This window comes from Salvia hispanica, chromosome 2 (genome assembly GCF_029641045.1).
Source record: "Salvia hispanica isolate PSC_SH4W2 chromosome 2, Shi_PSC_v1, whole genome shotgun sequence".
NCBI lineage: Eukaryota > Viridiplantae > Streptophyta > Magnoliopsida > Lamiales > Lamiaceae > Salvia > Salvia hispanica.
Window position 1 is genome coordinate 43,815,894 of NC_142693.1, and position 12,590 is coordinate 43,828,483.

A 12,590-nucleotide genomic window follows, 5' to 3' on the forward strand; every position below is an offset into this window, starting at 1 on the left:
AAGAACGAGCTGGTGCCCACTAGACTAGTGACGGGGTGGAGGATGTGCATCGACTACAGGAAGCTGAACGAGGCCACAAAGAAGGATCACTTCCCCCTACCTTTCATTGATCAGATGCTAGAAAGATTGGCTGGCAAACAATATTTTTGTTTCCTTGATGGATACAGTGGCTATTTCCAGATCTACGTTAACCCAGAGGACCAAGGGAAAACCACGTTTACGTGCCCCTTTGGTACCTATGCATACCGAAGAATGTCGTTTGGATTATGTAATGCACCGGGAACTTTCCAGCGGTGTATGATGAGCATTTTTTTGGATCTGCTGGAAGTATGCATTGAGATATTCATGGACGATTTTACCGTATACGGGAACCCATTCGATACTTGTTTGGCCAGCCTTGATCTAGTGTTAAAGAGATGGCAAGAGAAGCATTTAGTATAGAATTTCGAAAAATGCCACTTCATGGTGACGGAAGGCATTGTCCTGGGTCACGTGGTTTCTGAGAGAGGAATACAAGTAAACAAAGAAAAGGTAGATGTGATATCAAAGTTACCATACCCTACGAACCAAAAAGAGGTTAGAGGCTTCCTAGGTCATGTAAGGTTTTATGGGAGGTTTATCAAGGATTCCGCGAAAATCGCGCAACCACTCACTCATTTGTTGCACAATGATGTGGAATTCGTCTTTGACGAAGGATGCAAAAAGGCATTTCAGTTGCTCAAGGACAGACTAGTGTCAGCACCAATTATCAGGGCGCCAGACTGGAATCACCCTTTTGAGATAATGTGCGACGCGAGTGATTTTGTTGTGGGAGCTGTCCTAGGACAGAAGATTGATGGAAAAAGTTATGTGATCTTCTATGCTTCTAAGACGCTGAATCAGGCTCAGAAGAATTATGACACCACGGAGAAGGAAATGTTGGCTGTCGTATACTCGTTTGAAAAATTCCGACCCTACCTTCTTGGGTCGAGGGTTATAGTCTTCACGGATCACGCAGCAATAAAGTACTTACTGGCTAAGAAAGAGTCTAAGCCGAGGTTAATCCGTTGGGTGTTGCTCTTGCAGGAGTTTGATTGGGAAGTGAGAGACAAAAGAGGAACGGAGAATAGAGTAGCCGATCACTTGAGCAGAATATATCAAGGGGAAACAGAAGAGGCCATACCCGATGCTTTCCCTGAAGAGCATTTGTACTTTCTGGAGAAATTTCCTAGACCAATTGGCTGGGAAGCAGTTTTGGCTTTAACTGGTCTAGGGGAATCTGATAAAGGGAAGCGCACACTTAACGCAGAACCGTGGTTTGCTGACTTAGCCAACTACTTGGTCACGGGAGAGGTGCCAAGCTCAGACGAAGTTTCCCGGGCCCAGAAGATGAAAATTAAAAGCGAAGCCAAATATTACTTTTGGGATGACCCCTACCTGTGGAAGATGTGCTCGGATCAAGTGATTAGACGCTGCATTCCAGAATGGGAACAAAAAGATGTGCTAATTCATTGCCACACTTTGGCATGTGGAGGTCACTTTGGACCAAGGAAGACAGCAAGGAAGGTTCTGGACAGCGGTTTTTATTGGCCGTAAGGATGCCTTTGAATTTTGCCAGTGTTGCGAGAAATGCCAACAGACAGGGGGAATTTCAAGGAGGGACGAGATGCCTCAGGTCCCGGTGATCGTGTGTGAAATTTTCGATGTGTGGGGAATGGACTTCATGGGACCGTTCCCATCATCCTGTGGGAACACTTATATATTGGTTGCAGTAGACTATGTGTCTAAGTGGATAGAAGCTAAGGCCACCATAACATGTGAATTGAAGGAGGTGGCAAAATTTCTGAAGGCCAATATTTTCAATAGATATGGAGTTCCCCGAGCCATCATCTCAGATCAAGGAACTCATTTCTGTAATCGCACCATCGAGGCTCTGATGAAGAAATATAGTGTTCACCATAGAGTGTCGACTCCGTACCACCCTCAGTCTAATGGCCAAGCAGAGATTTCTAATCGCGAGATCAAGGCGATATTGGAGAAGACAGTTAATCCGTCAAGGAAGGACTGGAGCAAGAGGCTCGGTGACGCATTGTGGGCCTACAGAACTGCTTTTAAAACGCCTATTGGAATGTCGCCTTACAGGCTTGTGTTTGGCAAGATGTGCCACTTACCTGTGGGTATTGAGCACAAGGCGTACTGGGCAGTGAAACAGTTGAACATGAAACCTATAGCTTGCGAAGAAGAGAGGAAGTTACAGTTACAAGAACTGGAGGAACTTAGGCTGGAGTCATTTGAGTCTACCATGTGGTACAAAGAAAGGACGAAGTTATGGCATGACAAGAATCTTCGGGTCAAGGAACTTCATGTGGGACAGAAGGTGCTCCTTTTCCAATCCCGGCTCAAGCTGATGCCAGGGAAATTGAAGTCTAAATGGATCGGTCCATATACCATCGTCGGCCTCCGCGCAAACGGAGCAGTGGAGATCCAGGGAAGTGCCTCTAACTCTGTCCCTTTTCTTGTTAATGGTCATAGAGTGAAAGTCTATAGGGATAATTCTGAGCTGTGTGTGGTGGATGAAGTTCCACTACACGCACTCTCTACTATCGCCTAGACGGACGAGGAGGTATTCTCGATGAATTCCTGGGTCAGGTAAATGGTTGACATTTTTGAAAATATGTGCTGAACCAGGGAATCTCGAGGATACTCAAAGGAATGTGTAAATAGTTTAACTGTTTTGCAAACTAAAGAAAATCCAAAAAAAATGGAGTATATACAATTTAAAATCTTCCAAAAATATTTTCGAAGCACCAGACTCCGAAGGGAACCGATGCCTTATATTCTAACCTTGACCTGGAGTCTAGCGTCTTCAATTTTTTTATATAGGGTCATAGTCAGGGAAATCAGCTAGAGGAAGGAAACCTGGAGGAAGAAGTCAAGGAGAGCTTGGAGGAAGAAGTCAAGGAGGGATGGAGATAATTTGAATTTCAAAATCTGGCCGATATTTATGGGAGTTGTACGGTTGCTTACATCACGCCTGCAACCGCACCATCTTTTCATCAGAAAAGGCAACCGTCGCCTCTCTCTCCAATAATCCCAATCGACGAAAAAACCGAAATTACTCTCCCTTCTCTCTACTTTCGTTCTCTCTCTAGAACACAAACCCTAACCAAATTCGACCTAGTTTTTGTCTAATTTCAGATCTGCAGTAATGGATTCAACCCAACTCACCGGAAGTTCGCAGCAAACGGTGTATGATGCAGCCATGTTGGCAGAGTTGACACAAAAATTGGGGAGCGTCGAGAAAGCAAAAGAAGTATACGCCCTGTTCTCCGCTAGCCTAATGACATCCGTGGCGACCATACCATCACTGACGATTCCGGCAGATTCGGCGGCGCAACCGGCAGTTCTCCATGAAGAAGGGCCTCGAGACTCTGGATCTCAACATGCAGAAACCGCTTCACGGGAGGCGGAAAAAGGAGAGGCGGTGCACGAACGGCCGGAGGATGGTGGACAGACGAACAGCGGAGCAGAGGAGGCGACTGAACAGCAAGGAGACGAAAACCCTAGTTCTGAGGGTAAGGAAGATGGTGAGGGGGAAACCCCTGTTATAGATGACGTTGTGGAGGGGGAAACCCCTATTGTGGAAAGTACTGTTGAGGGGGAAACCCCTGTTGTGGAAGAAGTGGCTGAGGAGGAAACCCCTATGGAAACTGGGGATGAGACCCCAACTGATTTCAGGGGTGCGACCCCTTAACCCATAGAAGAGGGGGTAACCCCAAGTGATGTCAGGGGGGAAACCCCCATTTATATTGAGGGGGCAACCCCGATGGTGGATGATGAGGGGGAAACCCCGGAAAAATTGATGGAAGAAACAGATCTACATGTGACTGGAGTACCGAAGCCCGCTGAGGGAGGGCTGAACTTGATTGTGGACCTGGTGGATGACCAGGAAGAAGACGAACCCCAGATAGATAAGGGGGCAGAGAGGAGACGAACCAGGAGGAGTCTGCTCGACGAAGTTGATGACTTAGTTCCAGATGCTGCGGAAGCAGATGAACGTCGCCTGGCCAAGGAGAGGGCGAGAAAAGGAAAGGCAACGGCGACCTCATCTACCCGGTCAAGGAAAGCTCCCTCTGTCAAGGAGGTTGAGGAGACCCTTTCCCCAGTGACCGAAGATCCCTTTGCCGAGGAACAAGACAAGCCTAACCATGAACCCGACTCTGAATCTGAGGAAGCTGAAGAAGAGTTTATTCCAGAACGCCCGGAAGTTTGGCTGACTAAGGATCTGCTAGAGGCGATGAGGCAGTTCGACGATCAGAAAAGGCCACGGTGTACAAGGAAAGATGCAGCGCCGGGAAGACGGCTAAGTCTGGGAAGCAGTATAGCCCCAAAGAGCTTAAAATGATTGCATGTGACGAGGACTTCCGCGCTTGTATCTATTCGATCGGATTCGAGTGGTTACTGAAGCACAACCAGGAGAGGGTGCCGGTGGACCTAGCAAGGGAGTTTTTCTCCACTTTCCGATTGAAAAACACCACTGATCTTGATGCGGACTCCATAACTTTCAGGCTTTTTAATGAAGAACATGAGATGAGCATCCGGGAGTGGTCCTTGAAAATGGGGTTGTTCACCCAAGCCGAGGATGATGAGGGGATATGGAATGAGAGGATGATCGGTGTGCCGAAGAATACGCCGGGTTTCAAAGTGCAAACAGCATGGGAACTGATCACCCACTCCAAGGCGGGAACGTTTAAGTCCAGCAACTCCAAAGCCTCTCACATCGAAGACCGAATCCTCTGCTTTGCTCAGACGTTTATTAGCTACAACTTGATGGGAACCGCTAATTCAGCTCTTACAACTACCGACCTTTACTTCACTTGGTGCATGGCGAAGGGCGTGAAGGTGCACCTAGGTTATTGGCTGGCTCAAGCATGCCACCAAATGGCGAGCAACCCTGCTCGTCATATGTATACCTGCCACCTCCTCGGCGCCTACCTCCAGCGGAACATCGAAATGAAGATTGCCAAAACCGCTCCTTTGGTAGTCATGTGCGAACCCCCGGAGATTTTCAGCGTTGATTATTTTTTCAACAAGGGGTTACTCCAAGCTCATGGCGCCAAGACCTTCTTCTACTCGATAGGAGACAAGGTAAAGGCGGAGACTGGAGAAGCTGAGGAGGCCATGCCAAGTGAAGATGTTGAAGAGCTGCGTAAGGATGTCCAGGATATGAGGAAGGAGATGCAATTGATGACGAAAGAAATGGTGAAGGAACTTGGGGGGATTAGGAAGGAATTGAACGGAAGCCAGGAGGAAGTGAAGACCCTGAGGGGCAATATTGCAGATTTGGCGATGAAGTATGCCAAACAAAATGAGCGGAGCTTTCAATGAAGATGTTGAAGTGGTTGCAGCAGACACTCCCCTTGACCCAGTCGAAGGTAACTCCTGGGTCCAGCATCGAGGTCAAGCAGCCCGTCCAGAGCAGTCCCTCCGTCAAGCGACCACAGCAATCGCTCAAGCAGATGGTCTCCCCACCCGTTCCCAAGCAAGTGTCAGTTCCAACAAAATCAAAGTCTCTGATGAAGAAGCCAGTACCCGACCAGCCAGAACAGGAAGAAGAAGAGCCGGAGCAGCCGGCGAAGAAGAAGGTGAAAATGACCCGACCCGGAATCCCACCCCAGTCTGGCTCTCGAGGGAGCCAGCCCCAGAAGTGAATCACCCCCATGACCAAGTAACTTTTATTTTTTTTGCTTTCAGTTATCTGTTTTTGTTTTTGTTGCCTATTTGTGATATGTATTTGTCTGTGTTTTCTCCTACTTAGCCCACTGCTTGGTCTAAGTGTGAGAAGTTTGTATTTTCTGTTTTGTTGTGTTTTCTCCCACTTAGCCCAATTCTTGGTCTAAGTGTGAGAAGTTTTTTTTATATAAACTGTTGTTGTTTGTTGCATTGATCTCTCTGTTTCCCCCCTTCACGACGATGGCTTGGGGACAAGCTTGAGTGAAGTGGGAGGGGGAGAGGATTCAATGCATGTATTTGTCCGCATGATAAGAGTCTTTAGGTCTACTTTTGTTGTGTCGCATGAGCCAGTGAATATAATACGGCATGATCCCCTTAGTGAAAGTAATTGAAAATAGGAGGTATTTCATCTTAGAAGCCTTTTCCTTTAAGCCAAGTCAATCTGAGTGAAGCGAGAACGATAGAGGATGCCTTTACTTACTTAGTTGTGAAGCCCTACTATAATAGCGAGTTATAAGCCTTAAATAACTTCGAGCTAACACATGTTAAAGGGCCGCCACTGAATGCTTAGGGAGAAGAGTTGTGAAGGAGAAAAATAGGGGGATTGGGTTATGAAAGTATAAGCTGGACGAAGTCCAAGGTAAGGTGTTATAAGCTGGACGAAGTCCAGAAGAGAGAAGAGGAAAATGGAGGAATAAGCTGGACGAAGTCCAAAGGAATATATAAAAAAAAAGAGAGGAAAAAAAAGGGGGAAGAAAATAAAAAAATATATATGGAAAAAAAAGGAGGTATAAGCTGGACGAAGTCCAGGGGGAAGTTGTTTAAAGGGCAGGAACGATAATAACCTGACCCAGGAAAAAAGGAGGAAACTCTCATAACCCGACGCTTCAGTGGTGTGGCAATAACTTAAGAGAGAATCGATCCTAACATCCGTGGTGAGGAATGAGTGATCGAGTGAATCCAATAATTGGGTAAGTAAAAGGCTATCTTGACGAACTGACAGATTGGCTAGGTAGAGGAAGGGAAAGGGCCTATTTGGAGGAATGCAGCCTGTTGGATTGACCTTAATCTTGTGGGGACGGTTGTCTAAAAGTTGAAGCTAGTTCATGCATATGTGTTTATGTGTTTATGTGTTTGTATGTTTTTCCTTAAGTGTTTTGTTTCAAATTGTATCTAGGTCTAGGAGTATGTCTAGAGTCTAAAGAGTCGGTCAGGGGATAACCTTGCTTGAAATTCGCCTTATTCTTTTTCTTGTCTTTATACTAGAGGACAAGTATGGTTTAAGTGTGAGCAGTTTGATAAGGCTAATTTCATGCATCGGTTATATGTGAAAAGCACTATATTTTGCTGGGTCTAACACAGTTTCTAAGCCAGGTGTGTGACAGAATCGCTAGATCCAGGAGATGCTGGAGGGAACGGACTAGCGAAAGAATGAAGGAGAAGTGAGCAGAATTTAAGGAAAAGAAGTCTAGAAGAAGGGAGTCAATAGCTGAGGGCAACAAAGTCTATCTATACCTCGCAGGGCCCCACTTCAACGCCTATAAATAGAGGAGCATGCAACACACGAGAAAAATACAACTTTTTCACTCTTAGCTCACACACACACACACTTGGGAAATGGGAGTTCTAGGGTAGTTTAGGTTTCAAGGGGTCAAATCTTCAGAGAAATTCCGTCGTAACACCGTCCGCGTGAGGGCGAAGATACAATCTATTTAATTTCGATTCTTTTGCACTCTATTTCGTTCGAACTTCACTTTTGGAAGTCGATTTGGTTGTTGATGTTACTGATTATCTATGCATTTCTTAGTTTCCGTTATATTTGTGCTATTTCGTGTTGATCTACATTGATCCTGCTGTTAAGAGTTTTTATTTCGGCGAGTTGCATGTTGATCTCTGTTTCTGTCACTTTGGTGCTCGATCTGGGGAATTTGGCTGTAGATCTGCGGTGTTGTTGTTGATCGGAAGTTGTTGGTTGAATCTGAAGTTATGGAATGTTTTTTTTTGGCTGGAGTTTGTGTCGGATGCTTGGATCCGGAGTGGATTTAGCATCCGAGGTTGGATTTGAACAGGGGAAGTCGAGTTATGCATGGATTTTGAGTTTTCTGTTTACTTTCTGTTTTACTTCGTCTAGCATCCGTAGATCTGTTTAGTTCTTAATTGTTCTTCATTTAATCGTTAAAATCCAGTCTGCTCTGTTTCCGATTATGCTCATACCTGTTTCTTCTGAGTTTTTATGCAAATTGGTTGAAGAAGATGATGTCGCTGTTAGTTAGTACATTAGTTAGTTGTTTTTCCTGCTTTTCGTCCGTACTCTGCACTTTTCAGTTATGGTCCCCACCGTCGGTTTATTTCCCAGATCTAGGTAATTTAGAATAGTCTCTCAGATCTAGTGATTGTTTCGGTTCTAGTTTACGTGCATGCTTTTGTTGTTTCGCCTAGATCTAGCTGTTAGCGTAGCAGTTTAAAATCCCAAGTTTAGTTTAATTTCCTCAACCCAAAAAAATGTGTGGCAGCAGCCAACCCAAAAACAATTCCCAAATCCTTGAGCATGTTTATTACGCATCCATCTCTGTGGGATTGATCCCTACTTCCCTGTGCTAGGTTTTAGTATAAGTGGTTGAGGGTTTTTGAAGAAGTGCTCCGTATGTCCGACGACCAGGATTTCCCAACGACCAGTGAGTTCCTAGACCGTGTGATCTAGCGGATTTGCTGGACCTAGGAAACCTGTTATTTCTTTCTGTGCACACAGTGACCCACACTACGTATCTTCACACCCACTGTTGGCGGGAATGGTTTTTGTTATTTTGTGATTTTTATTGATGATTGCACTAGAGTGACATGGATTTATTTTTTGAAACACAAGTCTGATGTTTTTGACAGATTTACCTATTTCTTTAAACTAGTCCAAACACAATTCCATACCACTATCCAACTCCTTAGGTCAGATAATGGGAGAGAATTTGTGAATAGTGCTATGACCCAATTTTGTAAAGACAAAGGCGTGATCCATCAAACCTCCTGTGCATATACACCCGAGCAAAATGGGGTAGCTGAACGCAAAAACCGAACAATTCTAGAAATGACCCGGGCCCTAATGATTGAATCCAAAGTCCCTGCTTTCTTTTGGCCCGAAGCGGTTGCTACATCTATTTACCTGATCAATCGTCTTCCAACAAAAACACTGAACATGAAAACGCCCCTTGATACCCTCTCCAAACAAGCCAACATACCCGAGCACCTAAACCTTCAGCCAAAAGTCTTTGGGTGCACTGTCTACACTCATGTCCCAAAACACGAGAGAAGCAAATTATCACCGTGTGCAACCAAATGTGTCTTTGTGGGGTATGGGGTAAACCAAAAAGGCTACCAATGATATGACCCTTCCACTCGAAAAATCACCACCACCATGAACTGCAATTTCCTAGAAACCGAATTATTTTATCACACCCACCTTAGTAGTCAGGGGGAGAGTGGTCCAAATAAATCTGAGGACTATCTAAGTTGGGTTGTGCCATTGCCAAGCTCCTCGATTGCGGATTCAACAGAACCAGTGGTGGTCACTGCCGCCGAGCAAGTCTCACCACAAGAACCTTCTCATCCGCCCCCGAGTGATCCTCTTCTGACGATATCCGAGGTAACTCCTGAACTAAATGTTGTTGAAAGTCCAGTTATTACTGACTTAGCTAATACAGAACACCGAGAGGAGGATAACACAATGGATGGAGATACCGGGAGATACATGCTTCCTTACCGAAGTACAAGGGGGATCCCAGCCAAACGATACTCCCCCGAAAAGATAGGGAAGAAAACCCGCTATGGAGTGGCGAATTTCGTGCAAGGGAACCTAACAAAAATGGCCCGAGCATTTGAGGCTGCACTATACGAAGAAGAAGAAATCCCACAGACAGCCGAGGAGGCAATGAAGCATAAGAAGTGGAGGGAAGCAATGCTTGTTGAGATGAAAGCCCTGATGAAGAATAATACATGGATCAAAAGCAAACTACCCGAAGGAGCTAGAACTGTTGGGTGCAGATGGGTATTCACAATAAAGAGAAGACCAGATGGGTCAATAGAGAGATACAAGGCACGACTCGTGGCGAAAGGATACACTCAGACGTATGGGGTGGATTATGCTGAAACATTCTCCCCGGTTGCTAAGATTAATACCGTGCGGGTGTTATTCTCGATTGCTGCTAATAAGGACTGGCCGCTCCACCAGTTCGATGTGACAAATGCATTCCTGCATGGAGAATTACCTAAGCCAGTATTCATGGAACCACCGCCTTGTTTCACGGGAAAGTTTGTAGATGGGGAAGTGTGCCAGCTTAAGAAGACATTATACGGGTTGAAGCAGTCACCACAAGCATGGTTTGGGAGATTTACCGAAGTGATGAAGAAGTACGAGTACGAACAGAGTAATTCAGATCATACTTTGTTTATCAAGAAAATGGGGGGAAAGATCACATGTTTAATCATATATGTAGACAACATGATCATTACTGGAGATGATGAGGAGGAGATTGCCGAACTAAGGAAGAACTTATTCCATGAGTTTGAGATGAAGGATCTTGGTCTTCTCAAGTACTTCTTGGGGATAGAGGTGCTGAGGTCGAAGAAGGGAATCTTCATAAATCAGAGGAAGTATATACTTGATCTGTTGGCCGAAATAGGGATGATTGATTGCAAGCCAGCAGATACTCCTATGGTACAACATCATGGATTACAGATGAAGGAAGACGGGAAGCTGACCGATAGGGGGAGATATCAGAGGCTAGTCGGTAAGCTTATCTACCTATCTCATACACGACCTGATATTGCATATGCAGTTGGAGTAGTGAGTCAGTTTATGCACTCACCACAAGAAGAGCATTGGGAAGTCGTGCTAAGAATTGTCAAATACTTGAAAGGAACAACCGAACATGGGCTTGTGTTTGAGAAGCATGGTCACATGGAAATACACGGCTTTACTGATGCAGATTGGGCAGGAAATCCGAATGATCGAAGATCTACCGCCGGCTACTTTTGTAACGCCCCACTTTTTCAAACCCTAATTTTCGGGTTATAAAATTTTTGCATTAAATGCCTTAAATGCTATGATATGTGGATTATTTGATGAGTAATTAATTGCATAGCGTCTTTGTGACCTAATTGCGTATGAGAATTGAGATTGAGTTGAATAGTCAACTTGTTGAAATTATGACGTGGCTATTGAATAGTCAAAGATGTGGAAAATATGACGTGGCCGTTGAAAGGTCAATGCGTTGAGAAAAATGAAGTGAAAGTGAAGAAATGTTTGATTGGTGAATATTTGATGCGGAGAAATATAATTGTGGTGAATTATTTTCCTAAGGGATGAGTGAGAATTAAATAGGAGCATTATTTAAGCATGTGGAATTTTCGGTCTCTCCTATTTTTATTATTGGAGAAGGAATCCTATTTTTCTTGGATTTAATTATTTGTTTGGGATAATTATCCAAATTAAATCCAAAGCCCGAATATTCCTTATTGGTTGATGAAATTTTCGAACCACCACTTTGATTTTTCCTATGAGATTTTCGAAAATCTCATATATTGGAGAAGAGAGAAATTATTTATTATACTATTTGATCTCTTATTTATTCTATTCCATAAATAAATATAAATATGCTAGAATATCCTATCATATCTTGCCATATCTAAGAAGATATTGCCATATCCTAATTTAAGTAGGATTTATATTAAATCCCTTATGAGAATGAAACTACACGCCAATTTTGATATATATATATTGGGGAGATTTAATTATTTATTCTTACTCTGTGATATATTATTCTACTCCGTGAAATATTCAAATTAAATCATAGGCTAATTAAATAGCCTAGGAATTTCGAATTCCCCATTCTTCTCAACCTAATTAACGCCACTTCCCCTATTATCTCTCCCAAATCTTTTTATTTATTTAATTGTGGGATATTATTCTTAAATCTATAAATAAGAGAGAAGACCGAAACCCTAGATCATAAATCACGCCTCCTCCCACTATCAAAAACCGTCTCTCACTCTCTCCCCACTCTCTCCAAATTTTCTTCATCTTTTCTCCAAGATTTCTTCATCAATTGAGAAGAATTCAAGTTGAAGTTCAAGAATTTATTGAAGAACCAAAGCTATAACTTGTTTCTACCGATCGTTCTTTCGGAAAAGGTACTTTAATTTTTGATCTTCTCTTCTTCTACCGATTAATTGGTGTTCTTGAGTCCACATGCATTTAGATTGAGTGAAGGGGAATTAAATTGATGAATTTGGGATGCATGGATGTGTGTGTGTGTGTGGCCGTGTGTGTGTGTGTGCGCACGCCTCGGCGTACGTGCACATGTGTGGTGCTCGTGTACGTGTGTTGTGTGTGTAGAACACTCATGCGTGACACAATTTAATGGTGAATTTGGAGTTGTTAATTGAATAAAAATGATATGCTAATCATACCTTGATTCTGGATGATGATATTAAAGATTTATCAATGGGAAAAAGGGAAACATGGGAACATGCATGATTTGAAATCAATGATTGAAACTGATTTATGATACGCCTAATTTAAAGGTGATACTTCGCGCTCTCAGCGTGATAAACGAGGAGAAGAGAATACTTTCGAGCTAAGTCGACGAGGTGGGCTTTCTTTTAAAATAAGGACATTGTCCTAAACTGATATTGATGAGAATGAGATATGTGTTATCATGCCTTGATTTGTTTTGTCGTGCCTATCCCTCGTGGCTATGCCACTATTGATTTAATCGAATTCGGATCCTCGTAGAACCGCAAACTCTACTTGGGTTAGTGTACACCAATGTTAGACCGAGTGTCAGCGTACGGGTTGGCCGGTCTAGTGACCTGGATTGCGGCCGCAT